At 47.9% G+C, this 21238-nt stretch overlaps 1 protein-coding gene across 2 annotated transcripts in view; it reads right to left on the bottom strand.

Annotated features, from left to right (window-relative positions):
- The window catches only part of SMAD5 (SMAD family member 5), a 55928-nt gene extending 55367 nt beyond the window's left edge, over window positions 1-561 (bottom strand). For both annotated transcript variants that reach the window (XM_047778687.1, XM_047778689.1), the window contains exon 1: window positions 84-561. The gene's annotated coding sequence lies outside the window, so the exon portion shown is untranslated. The remainder of the gene's footprint in view (window positions 1-83) is intronic.
- Window positions 562-21238: the final 20677 nt, after the last annotated feature.

Here is a 21238-nt window from a genome sequence, read left to right as displayed (position 1 = left end):
GCTAGGGCAGAGCCGCGTCCCCGCACAGCCTGCAGCCCCCGGTCCCGCTCGCCCGCCCGTCCCAGGGCCCCACATTCACTCACGGGCCGGCGGCGCGCGCTCTCCCGGCGCCGTCGCCGCGCTTTCCCTCAGCGCAACTTTATTAGCAGCTCGGCCGCGGGACACGCGCACGGCGCCCGCTCGCCCAGGACCCGGATGAAGGAGGGAAGGAGCCGGGGAGGACGCCGCGGGCTCGGCGCATGCGCGCAAGCGGCCGGGTGACCGCTGCGGGACAGAGGGAAGGGCTGTCTCGCTCCGGCGGCTGAGGAAGCCTCCGCGCTTGGCTCGGCGCCCGCGATCTCCGGCTTCCGATCTGCGGCTCTGGTGGAGGCTTCCCGTGTCCACGGCCAGGCCCAGGAGTGGCAGTCGGCTAGTTCCCACCACCGCTAGTAGTCTCCATTAACCAAGTCAGCCCACGTTGTAATAAAATAAAATAATTGTCCTTGACATGGGCGGTTGAAGATTTTCTCAGTCACATATAAAGTGTAAATAAAAACATCTTCAGATGCTCCTTAGCTCCGCTTAATGATTTGCAATACAAATATAAATCTGAGGGCAGAGAGTCCTCTTTCTGCGGAGAGAGTAAGTTCAAAACAAGCTGCTTGGATACAGCTTCTTACTGGATGCGGCCTGAAAACCCCTCCCACGTGGAAATCTTGGCGCCTCTACCATCCTCCACCCCTTTTGCAGTGCCAGACCTTGGAGTTCCCCGAACTAGGGCTGTCCACGTACTGACACCCCAGCAGTGCAAGAGAGGCCGTCCTGGACAGCTGGGAACACCGAGGGGCGCAGAGGGCGTCCACAGACTGATAGAGCTCCACTCCATCTCCCCAAACAAGAGCCTAATTCTCTTTTCTTAGATACTGAGGCTCTTCTCAAAGCTCCCTCCCTCCCCCATCCTCCAAAGGGTCAGCATGTCCCAGAAAACGAGAGTGGTACCTTCTAAGGCACCCACTTTGGAGACGACGAAAGAAGAAAACTTTTCAGCAATTTTGTTTTTATTTGAAAACTTCCATACGGGTTTTCCATATTCCGCTATGGGTTAACTCAAATCAATCTAAGTCAAAATCAAAATTGGAGTCATTTTCAAATCCTCCCTCTCATTCCCTAAACCAAACCGTCGCGAAATCTTATTAATACTACCTTCCAAATATATCCCAAATCGGACCATTTCCTGTAGCCTCTTTGGCCACCACTGTGGCCTGCCCCAAGGTCATCTCACCTGAAACAAGTGGGAAGCAGCTGTCTTGCTCCAGGCTTCAGTGGTTGGTTTCAACAGTGAAGAGATATAGTCAATGGAAAAGTCCCTACATTCAAGGCAGTCATCTCAGACGTGGACAGAGGCCTCTAAGGGAGTGGGAAACCAGAGAGGCTCTGCTCTGTTCAAAGGGGGCAGCTGCTATTTCACCCCAGCTAACAATCACCATGGGGAAATGTGAGAATAAGAACCCAGGGTTGGCAGATCTTCTGATTTTTCAAAAACAGCTGGAAATCTGGACTTTAATGCAAAAAAATCTCAGTTTTATATGTTTAGCAACTTTTTTCATTCTTTCTCTCTTTGTCTCTCTCTGTCTTAGACATTCAGGAGGCCAACACTGTACAAGCCAAGTAAAACAAATCCATGGTCCCAATTTAGCCTGCTGGCCATTAGTTTGCAATCTCAGGTCCACGTCTTAAAACTCTTTACTACATCATAAACTTTGTGAAAGTAAAATCTGTGTACCTTAACTCTTTGTCACACTCACTGATTATTTGTTGTTAATTCAGAACTTCCCAGCCCTTGGAAGGCACATATTTCTGGAGCCTGCCAGGGTTTACAGCTCCCAGAAGTGCCCACAACCCTGCCTTGGAGGATGCATTTTTTTTTCCCCCCGAAACTGCTGTTTGCAGAGAGCTGTGCAGAGAACATTATAAGACATACTTTGGTTTAAATATTTTCTATGCTACAGCTATTCCTCACTTCCAACAGCCAGCAAAGTCCTTCCCAAAGCAAACTGTCTGCTGTCTCGCAGTCACTACACATGTATAACAATTTGTGATTACAGGATTCCTTTTGACAATCCCATGTTAATCTCAAAGCCAATAGTTTTGTTTCCAGAACTACTGATCAGATCAACTAGAGACTCCAGTGTCTCCAAGTTGCTGTGTGGGCTCAGCTTAGGTCTTAAATTGGAAGAGATGATAGCATAGAAGACAGGAAGGGAAACTCCTCCCAAAGGACCAAGATGTTACCCAGACCTCAAAGGGTATAAAAAAATCAGACAGATCATTAAAGATCTATAGAGTCAAACAGATTATCTAACAGCAAATGACTATGCCTGTCAGAGCCATAAGAATGGAATAAGGAAGTCTCTGCTTGGGGCAATCAGATGGGATCTAAAAACAAATGTAGAACAGGACAATCTGAACATGTAGATATAGTCAGTAGGGCATCCAAATAAACTGCTTTTTCAGTTGAACATTTATGGACCAGAAAGACCAAACAGAAGCAGCATTAAAAGTCAAACATATTACTTCTAGAGAATACTGTTTCTGGACAATTTAGGCCAGTGATTCTCAAACAGAGGTCACCGTGGGCTCCAGGAAACATTTGACAATCTTTGAAAACAATCTTGGTTGTCAAATCTAGGAGGGTGGTGCTCCTGACATCTGCTGGGTCAAAGCCAAGGATGCTGCTAAACATTCTATGATACACAGGAGAGCCTCCTTCTACCAAGGATTATCTGGTCCAAAATACCAACAGTGATGGGGTTCAGAAACCCTGATTTGCGCTCCAAACAGTTCCCCTATAGCCAAGTGAATGTTTAAGGGTAAAATGAGCCCTGTCTTTAAATTTTTCCAACAACTCTGTTAATTATTCATTTGAAGTAAAGACCCAGCCTAAGTATTTGGTCAATGACCTACTTCCACCTTGAATTTTGCAGATTCAGTAAGGAGGTAATTTTCAGGAAATGTGGGAGCGTCTATGGAACAAAAAGACCTGGAAAGACTAACTCAGTCTTTCCCTATTTTTTTAACTTTTTACTTTTTTTTTTTTGTCTTTTTAGCTATTTCTTGGGCCGCTCCCTCAGCATATGGAGGTTCCCAGGCTAGGGGTCCAATCGGAGCTGCAGCCACCGGCCTACGCCAGAGCCACAGCAACGCAGGATCCAAGCCGCGTCTGCAACCTACACCACAGCTCACGGCAACGCCGGATCGTTAACCCACTGAGCAAGGGCAGGGACCGAACCCGCAACCTCATGGTTCCTAGTGGGATTCATTAACCACTGCGCCACGATGGGAACTCCCAACTTTTTACTTTTAAATATAGGGTAATTGAGGCAAATTGGGTTTGGTTCCTACATATTTAATATGTATCTCAATTCTACCCTTTGCTGTAGAGGAATTGACAGCAGAGTCTTCTTCTGTATTCTGCTGTGGAAGAATCTTCTGTATCAGAAGAGTCTCCCTAAATGACTGGTGCACACCCAGCAGACCTGGAAGAGTGGGGTGATGTTCAGAGGAGTCACTGAGCATAGAAGGATCAATGGATGACATCATGGAGATCCAGAAAGGGTCCTAGTAGATCTCTCACCCCAGAGATCTCTCACTTCTGCACACGCTCATGGCAAGTGGATATCAGAGAAAGATGTGTCTGAGTTTGCGTGACTCCTCCAGATAGTGTCCAGGAAGCAATACACCTGCCCTTCCAGATTCTGAAAAGTCTACATCCTTCAGTTGACAAACTAGCCCCACCTCCAATCTTTAATACTGGAGACAGTGCAGGATGCAGAGAAAAGTTCTCAGAAGAGTGAAGTCCCAGAGAAATGGTGTGCAAAGACATCCGCCACAATCCCACAGAGAGGAAAAAAAATCACCATGCTAACAATTTCCAAAAGAAATTTCACATTAGTTTTTAACAGCATGAATCCAGGTTCTATCCCAACTGGAGAATACACTGAAGTGACTTTGAAATTTGAAAGGATTTTTTTTTCCAGTAAAATGTGAGTGTTTGGGTGTGAAGTGATCCCTTAATAATACAGAGACTTTTCTTTTCACAGAACTTAAGCATCTTGAAGTATTGAAAAAAAGGAAAAGTAAAATATAAGAATAACAGCAGCCTCCACTGGAAGCACAAGAATCTCGCTGCCAGACACTCCTTGAAGCTTAGGGATGCATATCAGAGACTCCATGAGTCCCGTGGAATAAATATGCACATTTCAGTATATATACCTCTGTACAAATTTTCTGCAGAAAATCTGTAGCTTTCATCAGAGTCTCAAAAGGTTTCCCAACCTCCAAACGTTTGCAGATGCCTAAAGCAGTGGTTACTTTACATGTGATATAAATTTAATGTGTCTATTTTAAGTTATCTATTTTTTCTCTTCTCTTTTCTGAGCAACATAATTGGGAGATTCCTCTCTGGGGAAGGCTGCTTGTTGTCGAGAGGAGGAACCCAGCGTGCCAGTCTCCAGCCATCTGCTACATTAAAGGAGGCCTCCTATGGCTGGAATCCAAAACACAAAATTAAAAGGGTTGCGTGCACCCAGAGTCATAAAACAAAGAGGCTTTCTAAAGCGAGTCTTGGAGGGAACGGTCATTTCTTCCTGACTAAAACAGCATCTGTTCCTCCTGATGGCAAACACCCTCCGAGTTAACTCAACTGACCTCCCTGGTTCTACATTCTCAGTTTTCATCCTCAGACCCAGAGTCTCAGATGAGCCAAACCACGTGTGTGCACCGCTGCAAATCCGGAGCAGCAGGTGAAAATCTGGAAGTGTTATGGAACTGGGGAAAGGGGAAAGAGACAGAAACTTCTTGTTCTCCAAGGTGTCCTTTAACTGGATAAAATCTTGGTCCTGAGAACGCCGAAGCTAGATTTCCTGGTGTGAACAGAGACTGTCTTGCTTATGACATGTGTGACCTTTGCACGACTTCTCAGCCAGTCTGTGTCTTGGTCTTCTCATCTGTAAAATATGGATAACAGTCGTTTCAACTTAATTATTGATTTGGAGTCAATGAATAGATGCTTGTGAGGCACTTAGAACATTGCCTGGCACGTAGTTAAGTGATATTGATTTGTTTTAAAAATACACATTTTCTCCAGCAACCTGTAAAATATTCTTAGCAGATTTGCTTGTTTTTTAAAATATGTGTTCATTTACCAGACTCTCTTCTCTTCTTGCTTTAATAGGTCATCTCACTCACTTTCAGCCCTCTGATACTATCTATATTAACAATTCCCAATTTTTTGTTTCCATCTTGGACTTGGCTAATGAACTCCAGGCCCTTAATCTACCCTCTTAACATCTCCGCTGGACTGCAGTAGTTGTGGATTTTATCTGCCGGCCCTACTCTCCAATCTCCTTTCTCCTGCTTCCTTTGTGGTACCATTTTCTTTCTGTTTCAACTGCAGGACCAGATGCCTGACCTCAGAGATGGGGTTATTGTAGTTTCCCACCAGCCAGGCCGCTGTGATTGGTTCACAGATGGGCATATGACTCAGCAAAGTAACACCTATCACCTCTCACGTTGATGTATGGATGTTGAGAGAGAAAAGCCTTCCTTCTTACTGCCATCCTTGCTAAGCTAAGGATGACTCAGGGGCTACCAAGGGCTATCTTGCCACCATGTAGAGGGAATCTACTTCATTTTCATGAAGCCAAAAGAGAGAAGCAGAGCTGCGGTAGAGAGGAGAAGACAAAGCCCTGGCAATATCCCTTGATCTGGCCGTGCCTGAAGTTCTAAAGACATTCTTTAGATTTTCCAATCACATTAGCCTATACATTCTGCTTTGGTTTAAGCTGGTTCTATGTCTACCGCTTGTAACATCTGCCCTTGGCAGTCTGACTGGATTTAGCAGGTGCACATGTGAACTCCTGATGTTGGTCATTCTTCCTCCCCAACCTGGTCCTTCTCCAATCTTCACCATATCAATGAATAGCAGCTCCATCCACAGAGATGCTCGTACTTGGCAGTCATCTGTGATAGACTAGATAATTGTTCTAAATCTTCACCCCCTCCCTGTGGAAGGAGTACGCACTGTACACCCTTGGCCATGTGACTTTGTGGTAACCACTCCCAGAAAAAGTGGAGTATACTTCTTTGCCCCTTGGATGTCATCTTTGGCCATGTTGACTTTGGCAAGTAGACAGGATGTGAACATAAATCCGTAGATGTGCTTGGTGATTTGGTTTGGTCTTTTATGCTTTTGCCATCTGCCATTAGAAGAATAGACAACCCCTCCTCCCAGGTAGCCACCGGCCTGAGGAGGATGAAAATATACATAGAGCAGAGCAGACCCCAACCTATAGCTTGGAGCCTAGCTTGACAGACCTACAGCCAGAGCTCAGTTACCCAAGCTGATTCTCAGACTCATAAGTGGGAAAAATAATATTTGCTGTGGTAGGCAATTGAGATTCTGGGGTTGTTTGATATCCTTCAACAGTCAACTAAAACACTTTGCCCATTCCTATTTCTCACTCTCATTTATTTATTCATGTGCTAACTCCCTCTGTCAATAATGTGACAGATATTTACTGAATGACTATTATGTACCAAGCATAGTTTGGAGCCCCAGGGAAAAGATATTAAATAAGATGGACAGAAATTCCAGCTCCTGTGGAATTAATTTGATCACTTTTAAAAATATGGAAAGGGGAGTTCCCATCGTGGCACAGTGGTTAACGAATCCGACTAGGAACCATGAGGTTGTGGGTTCGGTCCCTGCCCTTGCTCAGTGGGTTAACGATCCGGCGTTGCCATGAGCTGTGGTGTAGGTTGCAGACGTGGCTCGGATCCTGCATTGCTGTGGCTCTGGCGTAGGCCGGCAGCTACAGCTCCGATTCGACCCCTAGCCTGGGAACCTCCATATGCCGCAGGAGCGGCCCAAGAAATAGCAAAAAAAAAAAGACAAAAAAAATATGGAAAGGAAAATTTAGTATATCATGTGATCATGAGCACTTGGTAGGAAAAAAAAAAAAAAACCCTGGATGGGAATTGGGGGAGAGGGTCAAGGGATGAGGAGAAGCAATGGCTGCTGTTTGGATGCAGAGTCAGGGTGAAATCAGGTTGTCCTTCCACTTCCCATCCCCCATCAAGTCTGATCAGTTCTACCTTCAAGCCCATACCTTAAATCTATCTACTTCTCTCCACATCTACTGGCCCCAGCTGTCAGATCCACGGCCTGGTCACTATCATCTGCTTCCACCCAGCCTTGCTCCAATCTCTGATCACGCAACAGATAGAATATGTTGCAAATCTAAGTGAGGTTACAGTAACTCTTCAAGCAAAGCTCAGCAACGTCCTTCCATTGCAATTTGGATAAAACCCAGGCCCCCCACCATGCTCCACCCTGAGTGATACGGTCCCTGCCACTGCCAATGCTCCCGCATGTCCCTTGCCCACAGTGGCCTCCTTTCTGTTCTCCATATGCCACAAGCCGTTTCCCACCTTAGGGCTGTGTTCCTGTGGTTCCCTCTGCTTGTTCCCACCCTCCACCTTGGTCACCTCCAAAATGCCTTGCCCATCACTTCACACTTGTCTCACTCCTCCTCATCAACCTGAGTCTCAGCTTAAAGGTCGCTTCCTTACAAAAGCTTCCTCTGCCACGCTCCTCCACTGGCCTCGCCACCCCGCACACACTGCATTTCCAAAGCATCCAGCTCCTTCCCCCATGAGACGCTCTTCTTACATGTCAGGACTTGATCAAAGTTGATGTTCCCCCATGGAATTAAGCTCCTCTTCACAACTGAATCCTTAACATTTAGATCAGGGCCTGGAGGGCTGCAGGCCCTCTATAAAGAGTCGTTGGGATTTTCTGCTTTAGTTTTTGGTTGGGTTTGCTCTTCATTTTACACCTAACTTTAAAAAATTTCCTAACCAAATTTTAATATGTAATAGGACCTCACTCCCTTATCTCCCAAGCAAAAAAATCAGCCCTTCCACTTAGCATTCATTCGTTCCCTTATTCAATCAATTTAAATATTTACATAGTACCTACTATGTCCCAGGCACAGGGCCAAGTACTGGGAATACAAAGGGGAGTGGTATTTTCTCTGCTCTGGTGAATCTCACAGTCTCCAGGGGGGATATTTTGTTGTCTTCTATTTTCAAGATCCTTGAACGCTTGATGGAAAAATCAGAAACCAGAAAATCAAAATCCATCCTTTCAAAGCTGAAAGGCCAAATATTTACAGTGGAGGAAATGTTTCCTACCTTTGAGGATCTCTTGTTTTGTTTTAAAAAAACAAAAACAAAAACAAAAAAAAAAAACAAGCTCCTGCAAATCATAGCCCATTCAATCAGGAAACGGTAAGACAAAGATCTTTTTCTGAAATGAAGTTTTTAGCACTAAAGGGTTAAACTATTCAGTTTGATCATTTGAAAGACTATTAGAGGCATAGTTGCATTCCTCTAAACTACATCTCCTGAAATGTTTTATTGCTAAGTATGGATTTTTTTTTTTTTTTTTGGCTGCCCCATAGCATATGGAGTTCCCAGGTGAGGGATAAGAGTCTAGCTGTAGTTGTGACCTAAGCCACAGTTGTAGCAATGCTGGATGCTTAAGCCACTATGCAGGGCCTGGGATCAAATCTGTGTCCCAGTGTTCCCGAGACCCTGCCAATCCTGTGGTGCTACAGCAGGATCTCTAGTACAGTTTTTTTTTTTTAAATAGCTTTCTAGATTTTACTAAAATATTGCATGCTTATTAGAAAATGTTAAATTACAGAGGAAAGGTAAAAAAAAAAAGTAAAAGTTACTTGAAATCACACAAACAGAAACAATCAAAGTTAATAGGTTGATGGAGCATTTCTTCATGTGAATAGTAATAGCTAATGTTGATCAAACACCTACTTTATGCTAAATACAGAGTGATATAATTTATAAATTTCATTAAAAATGAAATATACCAGAGTTGCCATCGTGCCTCAATGGTTAACAAATCTGACAAGCATCCGTGAGTTTGCGGGTTCAATCCCTGGCCTTCCTCAGTGGGTTGAGGATCCGGTGTTGCCATGAGCCGTGGTGTAGATCACAGATGTAGCTCAGATTCCACGTTGCTGTGGCTGTGGCGTAGGCTGGCAGCTGTATCTCCAATCTGAGCCCTAGCCTTGGAATCTCCTTGTGCCATGCGTGTGGCCATAAAAAAGCAAAAAAATATAGATATGTATATATATATGTATGTATGTGTATATATATATATATATATCACAGAACATTTATCACAGAAAATATACAGTGTAGTTACTATTACTCTCATCATCATCCTACTTTTTCTAAATGAAGAAACTAAGCTACGAGTCATTGAGGAACAAGCTGTTGTGAATGCGTATAGTTCTACAGCCTGCTTGGGCTTCCCACTCCTGGAAATGTTTCTAACTTCGCCTTGGAGGGTGTCCTTTTTCAGGAACTAAGGCTTGCAAAATCCTTTGCTAATCACTGACAGGGATAACAATTTGGTTGAAATATTTGGTACCTAGGCCCCCTTCCTCCCTCTGCACATTTTGTAAAATCTTGCATTCTCTGCTTCCCACAACCCTGTCCCTTCTAACTTCTGTACCACCAGCCTCTCCCATCACTAAGCTGGTCTCTTTGCAGTCCTGCTCCTCCCATGGCGTTGCCATCAACACACCTGTGCTTTCACAGGAAACTGCAGGAAACGGCCCCTCCCTTGGCCTGTCCTATCTTTCCTTCCCAGGCCAACTTAAGTGCCTCCTCCCTGGTCCCCCCCTGATCTTTATGTATTCTTGGCACCGAGTGAGAGGTGCCTGAGGAGGACAGATGCAACACGGAGGTGGTGGGAGGGGCTTCACACCCACTTTATAGTTAAGGATAAGGAGACTCAGAGAAGCGAAGTCGATTCCTAAGTTGATACAGGCTGTAAGCAGCAGGACTAGAATTCAAAACCAGGTAAGTCTGATGCCCAAACTCCCGCTCGAACCCCTATGCACACTGCCTGCTGTCTTGACTCACTCTCAGCGAGAAAGTCGAAACTCTTGCTTCCCAGCAAACTGTTCTTGCGAATCCTATGATCGTAATCAGGGAACACATTACTCTGTGAACTGGGCAGGAGAACCATCTCCGTTACTCTATCAAAGAATGAATGAATAAGTGAATGAGTGAATAATTAAATGTGTTGATGGATACCATTGCAATTTCTAAACCGAATGGGTGTGATCTGGCGATGGTAAAGTCACCCAGAGCAAGTAGGCCATAAAACTGTGTTTATTCTAACAGTCAGGTAAGGGCCCTGAGCAAGCTCCAAAGGCCCTGAGTGAATGGAGTTACTGTTCCAACATGTTTATCTTGAAGTGTAGTGAAACCTATTAATTCTATTTGTATAATGACTAATGCCTCTGTGGATGTATCATTTACAATATGGCGGCATTACTAATGTGCCACATTAAAGGTGATTTGACCTGATGAATCAAATCAGTTAAGCTCCTCTAAGTCAGCTCTGGCTACCCGAGAGTCAGGTGGTATAATGCTCCCATTGCAGAGAGGCTCTGTGCTGAGTAGTCCAGGGGTTGATCTCATCTGTGTTGCTCCCACAAACCTGTTTTGGTAAGAGCGCTATCGCACTATGTGCCAAAAACCAGGGTTGAAACATTTTTAAAAACGAGAAAAGTCAACAACATGGCCTGCCTTGACTATGTCATCGATGGAGCAGGGGGGTGGTGGGGGCCGGGGTTGGGGTGGAGGGTTGCCAGGCTGTTCTCCCAAAATCGAGATATCTGAGCTCCAGTGTGGTCCTGGGTCTGATGTGTCTGGGTTCTGAGCAAAAACCATCTGGGAGTGCTTCTGGTTTTAAGGACCAGAGGTAAGAAGTCTATTTGTCATATAGGTTAAAGTATTTATTGTATTTGCTAATGACTGCTGGGTGAATGTATATTACATGCTAGGCACTGTAATGGCAAGGAAATGGCCCCATATAGTCCTCTATTATGAAAAATAAAGGCCATTCAGAGATAAAACCATCAGTAGAAGAGAACAGTTGGTTCTCTCCTTGGCTCTCCCTCCCATCTCTTCCTTCAGTCAGTTGTCTATTCTGATCTCTGCCTTCATGATAAAAAACCTCTTTTCTGACTCATTCATTCACTCAACAAACATTTGTGGAGGGCCTGCTTTATGCTAGGCCTGGGGCCGCATGCTGAGAAGGCCTTAGAGCGCAAAACCAGGCAGGGCCCCTGCTCACATGCAACGCAATCAAGCCAGGAAAACAAACATAAATGGCTTCCTCTCTAGTCCGCCCAGCCAACATGGACTCAAAACACCCCTTACTTCTTCTGATCAGCACTGCCTAAGCAGAACTTTTAAACTGCAAACTTATTTTCCTCCCGCTACGCGTCTCATCATCACATGGCTGGAATTCATTTCTGAGGTCTCTAACCAACCTCAGGGACACAGATACACTCACACCTTGCTTGTTTGTTTCGTCTTGGCAACACTGACAAAACCACAAGCAAATCAGACCAACAAGAGGCACCAGATACCCAGGCATCCTTGTCTTCGCTGATTCCTGAAAGGCTTAGTACCTGGGATGCTGGTGATCACTACTGACTCTAACAGGCTATGCCTTCACCTGGCTGTGGGGTCACCTTAAGGACCCCAACATTTCTGGAACTACTAGGATACTGTGATCGATTTCAGTAGCAGGTTAGCGTGCCCTAACCATGTGAGCATACTGGGGAAAAAAGATGCTAGACACAGTGATTTGTGCTGAGTGGGTCCTAGCTGCTGCCTCTAGAGACTCCTAATAGGCTTAAGGAGGAAACGGAGGGGTCTTTTTTTTTTTTTTTTTTTTTTTCCATGCTCAGCCCTCATTGAAGACAAACACACAGACAGAAACCGATGCCACATTTTCACCCTTGGCTTGTTCTTACTCCTTGAAATTGAAAGGAGGGATGGACGTGAGTGACCAATGGTAAAGGAAGTGCAGCCAAGGCCGTCGGGCAGTGCAGTGTCACAAAGGATATGGTTTCCTCAGCCATAAAGTCACTCTGGTCCCAGGGCTACTGAGGCTGGGTTGTCCACAGGCCTCTAGAACAATCGCTCAGGGCACGGCTGGGGATTTCGCCAGCCCGAGAATGAGACCTCCTCTGTTTTCAGTTTTTCAGAATCCCTGGTAATGAGACTTCTCAAGAGAAACTCTCCACCACCAAAAATGAATTCTACTGGGTAGAATTTCATGCCAGTCCTCTTCAAAAAGTATGGGCTTCTCTCGTGCCCAGCTCATTTGCAACGTGGGACATCAGACCGCAGCTAGGCAACTGTCGCCAGGGCTATAAGGCTGCTTCCACTCAAGCCACACGGCACAAGTCACAACAACTTCTCCAGGAATGAAGTGACTTGAGCCACTTTCCCCAAGGTTGCCATGGGCATGCAGAGCCCCCTGGGCCCTTGGACTCCCCCAGTGCCAGCCCAGCACACAAAGTGAGGGCCAGGGATCTGCTCAGTACGGACAGCTACCTCCACACAAGGCATTCATTGATCCATTTATCCATCCAAGCACTCATCACACTTTCACTGAGAGCCTATCCTGCCACAGGCTTTGTGACAGATGCCAGACACAGTGAGCAAAACCAGACCAGTTCCTGCCCACACAGATTGTATGCCCTCCTAGGAGAGACAGGTAATAATCAAATAACCAGGCTACACAAAAAAGGAACACGGGCCCATAAGCCCATAGACCCACGGGACAGACAAGGCTGCCCTGAAAAAGGGGTGCTGGAGCTGAGATATAAAGGACAAATAGGGGGTAATTAAGTGGGGTCAAGTGTGGGTGGGGATGAGTGTGGGGCGAGCCTTCCAGGCCGAGGAGGGAACCATGTGTGTGAAGACCCCAAAGATGGGAGGGGTGTGGGGGTGACAGTGAGAAACAGAGACCAGCGATGGACAGAGAGAGCCAGGGGGCTGGGCTTGGGGAAGTGAGCAGCACAAGCCAGGGCTCTGCAGGCCATGGCTTGTGGTTGGCATTATCCTAATGTGACCGCATGTCAGAGCTGGGCCTCAGTCGCCTCCCTGGTGGCCTCAGAGGAGAGACAGGGACAATGGAGGGAAGGAGACAGGAAGAGAGTGTTCCTCATGAGACAAGCTCTCCATCAACATTTCAGGACTGTGACTTCTGTCTCACCTGTGACTTCCACCCCAGGGCAGCCCAGGAGCACTTGGCCACACCAGATCCACCCTGGCTGGTAATCCTGGGACGTCGTACCACCTTCCTATTGGGCTGTGGGCCTGTAAGGGGACAGACCAGGATCTCACCCATCTGCACACCTGCTGTTGGGAAGGGCAGGAGTGAGATGGAACATCAGAGGAGCTGGTATGTCTGGGGCAAAGAGGCCCCACGAACGACGAAGCCTCACAAACTGCTGCCACCCTTCCAGGAGGGGGGACAGTGGGGACTCCTCCATGACTCCCAGATGACAAGACATCCAAGAGTAGACCCATCTCTTGGCACCTGTGTGTGTGTGTTTGTGTGTGTGTGTAGGGGGGTCCTCTCCTCTCAAGCAACCTAGGAAGGCCCGTCGTCTGGCTGGTCGGTCAGGAGTCACCAGACTGGTTCAGGGCTGTAGAGTGAATTTGGTGGACGTCTCTCGGGTAAAGGCATTGGAAAGAGTGCTTTGCTGCCTTGTGGACAGGGAGGAAAATTCTTGCCGCAGTGGAAATGACAGGAGAGAGGAAGGTCCCCTCCATGATGGCCCTGTCCCCAAAAAGAAAAGTAATCCTTTCTTCCCCCTTTCCCTGTAGCCAGGACCTGGGGACCGGAGGCAGGATGAGGCCAGGTCTCCCCCGCCCTCTCTGGCCTGGGGAGGGGACTCGGGTGGTGTCCGCCCGCCATTGGCACACAGCTTACCTGGAGGTCTGGGCTCTCCCCTCCCTTCGTGGGGTCGAGTCCTTGCTGGGGGAAGAGCTCTGGGCACTTTACACAGGGACGTCTTTCCGGCAAGAGGACCCTTCACCTGTTCAAAGGGTGTGTGATCTCCCAGAGGCTAAGAACTCTTCTCCTTAAAAAAGGGAGTCTTTATATTTTATTTTCTCTTCCAGAATCCCTGATAACTGTGGTCTCCTTTGGGTCCAATCATCTCAGTGGCCCACCGAGGAGAGCCTGCGTCCCCTGAATCCGTGAATGAAGGTGACAACCGAGGAAGCTTCCTGTGGGGCTGGAGGCTGGTCTCCCTGGGAGCTATTGCTCCTTTGAAGCAGAATTCCCAGAGAGGCGCCTTCTACCCCAGGCCGGGCCCTCTGCCGGTGCTGCTCTTCAGGCCAAACAGCTTGGAGATTCCAGTGCCAGGACAGCCTCCTCAGACACCCACAGCTCCTCTGCATGCCCAGGCGGCCCTCTGCCTCTGATGGGAAGATGGAGAGAGAGAGGGGCAAGTCAGGATGGAAGTGGGGCCTCAGGGGTCTTGACAGAGTCCTTCCCGGTGCTTGAGGCCTGGGGGACTGTCAAGCTTGGCCTGAGGCAAAGGAAGTGAAATGGTGGCATGAAGCATCCTCTGGAGGAGAACCTGTGAGGGGAGGGAGGCCTGGGATGCCTGAGGGAGGGGGGGGGGCTGGGCAGCTCAGAGGAGGCGGGAGGTCCGGTGGGGCTAGGAAGGGGGAAGGCAGGGTCAAGCAGGGGGAAGGCGTGGGCTCCCTCTGTGAGGGGGAGGGGAAGGCTGGCAGAGAGCGAATCCCCGAGGCTTTGAGTGGGGAACTCTTCAGGTGTAAGAGGGAGAGGGTCTGGGAGGCTGAGTCCATGGCAAAGGCCTGCGTTTCCTGAGGAAGGAAGAAGGCCCAGGAGTCCGGACGTGGAGCACGCGGCCTTGAACCAGACACCAGACGGTCTGGCATTTCGGATTCCTGTCCTGTTAAAAGGACAGAAGATTAAAATTAGACCACCAGGGGTGTGTATATATACATATATATATATATATAATTTTTTTAACCATATTCACTTCAAATCTTCATCTTAATTGCTCATTTCTTTTTTCTTTCTTTTTTTTTTTTTTCCAAGTATATTGAAGTAGAGTTGATTTGCAATGTTGTGTTCTCCCTGTTTTTTCCTTAGCAGGCCCTTGAAGTGTCCCCTCATAGTTTCTCTTTCAGAGGACTGAACAGTTAGTCAGAAGAGGCCTCTAGCCTAGGAGGAATCCTTTCGTCTCGAATCCTTTAGTTCACCGTCCACTGTTCCCAATAAGATATTCAGAGGCTGTGCGTGGGGTGGGGGGGGGCATAGTGGTGCTGGCGGTTGTGTGTGTCTCCATAAGGAGCAGTTCTTTGCCCGCTCTCACCCCGTCCACTTCTCTCCATCGTCCCTGCTGCCCTGCTGGCTCACAGCTCTGTTTTCTCTGTCCAGAGGGTCTACCAAGGGGTTCCCTCCCTGAGCCTCTCGCCCTGTCCACTCTGTCCTCTCAGATCGCAGCATCATGTCCTTCCTTCCTGACCCCCAGACTCCAGGGGTTCCTTCGTTCTAGGTTCCCATACAACTGGATTCATCTTCCAGAGCACGTATGAGCCTTTGCTATTATATCTTCAGGATGCTGATTGAAGGTCATGCCTCTCGTTCGTCCAGAAGCTCCATGCAGTCAGACACACCTGTTGATGCCCCCCTGGACACTCCCACTGGGCCATAGCAGGTGTCCCCCCTCCCCTGGGACTCATGGCCACTAATGGGAGGGAAATAAAGGCTCTGGAAATTCACAGAAGGGCCCAAGGCCTTTTTCTGTGGGGTAACTTTTAAAATATTTCAGAGTAGTTCACATGATCCCTACCCCATTCCTCATGACAACATCAATAAGCAACTGATGAGAGTTCTGGCCTTTCCCTCTAAAATATCATTAAAACGGTGGAAGCTCTCAAGGGAGGCAGACTTAAGGGGACCAAAGACGTCCCCCCTCACACCAGCTTTTCAACAGGTCCAGGTGATGTTGCAGAATCAAGAGAGACATGTGCTCTGTTCCTCAAGCTCAGGCAGTGGTGGTCCTGGAGTTTTGATGGTGCCTGGTTGGGGAGGTGGCCCCCTTAGCGCGAAAACCACCAGATCATGAGAAGCCACGAGCAGAGCCTTCTCAGCCACCCGGTTCCCAGGACTGACGGTCCCCGGAGAACGAGCAGAGGTTTCCAGTCCGGTTCACCCGGAACCAAAGTGTGAAGAATTAGAGGGTCATAAGGGGAAACACAGAAGCTTTTCTGGGGTCTCTGGGAGGAAGGGAAGAAGGGAAGAGCTGCCGTGCAGAGTCCCCAGCCAGCGAGATGGGTCAGGTCATAAGGAAGCCCTTCCTTCCCAGCTGGCTGAGACCCAGATCTGCTCCCCAGGGGGAGCCGGCTCTTCCCATGGCCTCCCTGCATGCCAGCTCCACAGGAAGAAAAAGCAGGGGGTTGTCCCTGCCTCTAGGCCACACCCACTGCTCCTCTGCCCTGAAGCTGGCTGGCATTTGCTGCCCTCAGTGGGGGAACGGATCCTGGAGCTGCCTGCACTCCAGGTCCTGCAAAGCTCAATCACCGTCCACCAAAGATCCCACAGAAGAGTTCAAATCAAACCTTCTCTCTGGTCCTTGAAACTGCACTCCAGCCTAGCTGAATGCCCCAAGGTGGGCGTGGAGGCTCAGCCCCTTAGATTTATTTACCCTCAGGTTTGCTGATGTACATTTCCTTAACCATCTTTAGCGGGTTTTTTAAAAATTCAAAATGAATGTGTCTTCATCTCGGAGAAGTCAAGCAATACATAATAAAGTACAAATGTCCTCTGCAAAGAAGTTCATTGCAGAACAGAGAGTGACTCACAGACTGAAAATCTTACGGTTTCCAAGTCAGACAGGATGGGGGGGTTGGGCGATGCACTGAGGGTTTGGGATGGAAATGCCTTAAAATTTGTTTGTGATGATTGTTGTACACCTATAAATGAAATAAAAGTCATTAAGTCCTTTTAAAAAAGTACGAATCTCCTGCATTCTCCTCACCTCCCCCATCAAATTTACAAGCACCAGACCTTGTCTCTAGGCATATACGAACAGAAGGGATTCCACTCTGTTTAATATTTTGCAATTTATTTTTTCTACTTAGTATGTATTGGAAACTTATAGCTCGTCTATATCCTAAATCCCCTCAATGCTTCAAAGGGCTCCCATAAATGGATTTTGCATGGTCTCCCTCGCTCTCTCCTGCGATTCCAAACATGGTGTAGTGAGCATCCTCGCTTCTTTGCCCCTGGGGATGGGCACTGGGCTGTTTCCGATTCCTTTCCTTTCCTGGCCTGCCGCCGTCAGCAGGTTTATGCCTCTGCCTCTGTGCATGCGTGCGCTTGTTTCTCGACGAGACGGACTTCTTGACTGAAAGGCTGGGCGAAAGGGTAGGTGCATCTTTAGTTTTGAAAGACTGCCATATTGTGCTCTCAGAAGGCGGTGTGAGTTTTCAGTTCTCCTGGCAGGGTGTGAATTATTCCGTTGTGCTTTAAAGTCCTCCTTGACTTTATCGAAGGAGGTACCAAGACACAGCTACACAGACCCCATTCCGGCACTTGCCATGGGATGTATGCTCAGCACAGTATGGGCAACATTACTGGGCACCTGCGAGAGAGTCCCACCTGAGGCTGCACACGAGTAATGAGAAGGCCTAAGGAAACTTCTAAGAAACCCTGACAGACAGATATAGGCATCTGGACAGATAGACACTGGGGGAGACCCCTGTCCTCTCTCTTATCCAAAGAGTTACTTTATTTATTTATTTATTTATATTATTATTATTTTTTTGTCTTTTTGCTATTTCTAGGGCCGCTCCCGCGGCATATGGAGGTTCCCAGGCTAGGGGCTGAATTGGAGCTGCAGACACTGGCCTACACCAGAGCCACAGCAACGCGGGATCCAAGCCACGTCTGCAACCTACACCACAGCTCACAGCAACGCCGGATCGTTAACCCACTGAGCAAGCGCAGGGACCGAACCCGCAACCTCATGGTTCCTAGTCGGATTCGTTAACCACTGCGCCACGACGGGAACTCCTACCTTTTTTTTTTTTTTTTTTGAACTAGATGTTCTGTATTCCCTCTCCAAGATAGATATACACACACACACACACACACACACACACACACACACAATCATTTTCACCAGTTTCCTCTGCCCTGGGCTCCATCAATTATCTAGATAAACGATCCAAGTCTCACGGAAGATTCCCTTACACCCCTGCCTGGCTCAGCAGGTGGACAAGTGTGTGGCAAGCCTGCAATGCCGTGTGACTGTCAGGTTCTGGAAAGAAATGACATCTTGATTTGTTACATCTTAGCTGACTTGTGAACCATTATGACTTTAAGATCCTCCACTGCTCTGTCTACTCAGGCTACCCCTCTTTGTACGATGCAGTTCTGCTGTGGCAACATTGGGCATTTGAGCCACATCACCAGAAATGATTAGAAAAAGAAGTGACAGCGTTCCCATCGTGGCTCAGTGGTTAATGAACCTGACTAGTAACCATGAGGACACGGGTTCAATCCCTGACCTTGCTCAGCGGGTTAAGGATCTGGTGTTGCCGTGAGCTGTGGTGTAGGTTGCAGACACGGCTTGGATCCCGAGTGGCTGTGGCCATAGTGTAGGCCAGCAGCTAGAGCTCTGATTTGACCCCTGGCCTGGGAACCTCCATATGCCCCTATGCCACAGATGCAGCCCTAAAACGACAAGAGATGAGAAAAGAGAGAGAGAGAGAGAGAGAGAGAGAGAGAGACAAGAAAAAAAAAAGAGAGAGAGAGAGAGAAAAGAAAAAAAAAAAAAAAGAAATGAGGTATAAGCCCAAACTGGGCCTGTAGCCATAAGCTTGGATTAGTTACTGTCAGACAAGGCAGCCTTGAAAATAGCAACTCATCACACACAATAGTTAACACGGATTCAGTAACCACTGCAAATGCACTTAACATGTTTTAGATTTTATGCATATACAACTTAATTTAACTCTCTCAGCAATCTTATGTGGTATGAATTATTTCCTGAGTCTGATCTGAGTGAAGCAGGCAGTCTCATTCCTCAGCTCGCCCTGCCAAGTCCTCTTATTTTATCAATCATTCCAAGTTCCAAACACATCATCTCCTTTGACGTCCAAAAAAAAGCAATGCCAGGAGTCTGCGTGGTGGACAGGTATGAACGGGCTTGTCTGACAGGTGGGGAAGCTGAGGTCCAGAGATGTACCCGAAGAAATCCATGAAGCAAGTCCTTTGGGGTTGTTCACATGACACCCCAGTTGAGTGTCTGTTTTTAGATCCCAGGTATTTCCTCAAAGTACAGGGTTTTCTCAGGACGTGAGGCCCTGGGCGGTCATCCCTGGTGGCCCCCTGCCAGGTGACAGGATCTGTACACAAGCCTGGTCCTTGCCAGCCTGCTAGTCCTCGGGCAATTATTTTCAGAAGCCACTGACATCTCTGTTGGCTAGAAAGCCTGGTTCTCACCCGCTGCCCAGGAACTGAACTGCTCATTGGTCCATGGGTTTATGAGTGTCAGCTGCTTTTTCTCATTACCACCTTCAATTAACTCATTGTTCTGGGCCCAAAGCTAACAGGCACCCCTTGGGATTCATTTACATTAATGTGGGGGCCCCGGTTTCTTTCTCTCTCTTTTTTTTTTTTAGAAGAACGTTTCAGGTTTTGTGACACAAACGATTAGAAATATCAGTGTTAGAGCCTCTGGCTGTGGGCCCAGGACACAAGGGACACATGGGTCCCATAGAGCCACTGTCAGAATGTGGAGCCCTGGCCACCGAGACAAGGTGAGCCCATCCTTCAGACGCCAGATCTGTGCTCCTGGTTGGAGGCAGCTGAGGCTGCAGGACAAAGGTGCAGGCGAGTGAGCAGACGGAGTGCGATGGGGCTGGCTGAAGAAGCCCCCGCCGTCCTGGGAGGACCCACAGCCTGAGAGCTGCATTTCCAGTCCTCCGTTATGGAAGGAAGAGGTCAGGAAGAGAACTAAAATGCATGAAACCTCTGCTGAGGGTGACTGCCCTCATGTCACATAATCCCTGTGTGAATGTGTCCAATAAGAACTAAACAAAGAAGGTACGTATATGTATGACTGGATCACTGCGCTGTACAGCAGAAATTGATGCAAGAGTGCAAATCAACTACGATAAAAACCAATTTTTAAGACAAAAAGAAAAAAAGAACTATATTTCACTTTTATGGGTGAGGAAACCAAGCCACAGAGAGGACAGTCCTGAGCAGAGACACACATGCCGGGGATGGAAGGATGCAGACAGACCTCAGGCAGCACAAATGCCCGCGGGAAAGCCAAGTCGAGGCACAGGACTGGGTGCCACTGAGGGAACGTTCCTAAAAGTCCCATTTGAAAGGCTCCCTGGGAAGACTCACTTGCTTATCACGGATTTCTTTGGGAGACACTTTCTCCTTATGGCCTGGAGGTAGCCCAAGGGTGCTGACTTGAAAACCAGAGTCTTTTCTGGGTGTATTTCTTCTTAGGTTTAAACAAACAAACATAAGGCTTCTGCTCACCTCCCCCCACCCCCTGCAATCAAGGTGTTTATGGGATGGCTGGTGGACGTGGGCGCAGATGAAAACTCCCATCACAGCTTCTGCTGATGATATGTGACAGGAGTTTGCAGATGGAGGCGACCCCTGAGAAGGAGACCCAGACGACCGCCGCCCCCCCTCCCACCGCCCCGGAGCAGGAGGCAGAGGGAGGAGGCCGGCCAGGCCCAGACTCTTGACTGTCACTCTGCTTTACTAGAGTGGGGCCATCTAAGCAGAGCCTAGACTGGGCTTTTGAGCTGCCATCAACCCCAGGACCCAGGGCAAGCCCTTCCTCACCAGGCAGAACCTCAGGTTCTCCACCTGCAAAAGGAAGGAAGTGGCTGAGCTGTTCCCTAAGGTCTTGTCTCTCCCAGCGCCTAAGTCCTCTGCTTTGCGTCAAAGACCTGGGACTGTCGTTACCCCAGAAGCTGAGACAATTGCCTCCCCTATTATTTTTTCACACCCAAACACTTTGATGGTAAACAGAATTTGTCCTGATTCTCCTTTGTGTGTTATTTTCAGTTGCAAATTCATTTAATTACCTCCGTCTTTGATCAAGGCCACCGGGTCTTCACTGGATCTGAATTTAGTGATGGACCAAATGAATCCAAGAAGAGACAGACTAGCTCTTACCCCACTCCCCCCCCCCCCCCCCGACATCCAGCAGCCCTCACTCCCTGAGGAGGGTATAGAAAGTTTGCAGGACTTTGCAGGCTACCTTTTGTTTCT

Source organism: Phacochoerus africanus, chromosome 4 (genome assembly GCF_016906955.1).
Source record: "Phacochoerus africanus isolate WHEZ1 chromosome 4, ROS_Pafr_v1, whole genome shotgun sequence".
NCBI classification, from domain to species: Eukaryota; Metazoa; Chordata; class Mammalia; order Artiodactyla; family Suidae; genus Phacochoerus; species Phacochoerus africanus.
This window is presented reverse-complemented; position numbering and strand designations above follow the sequence as displayed.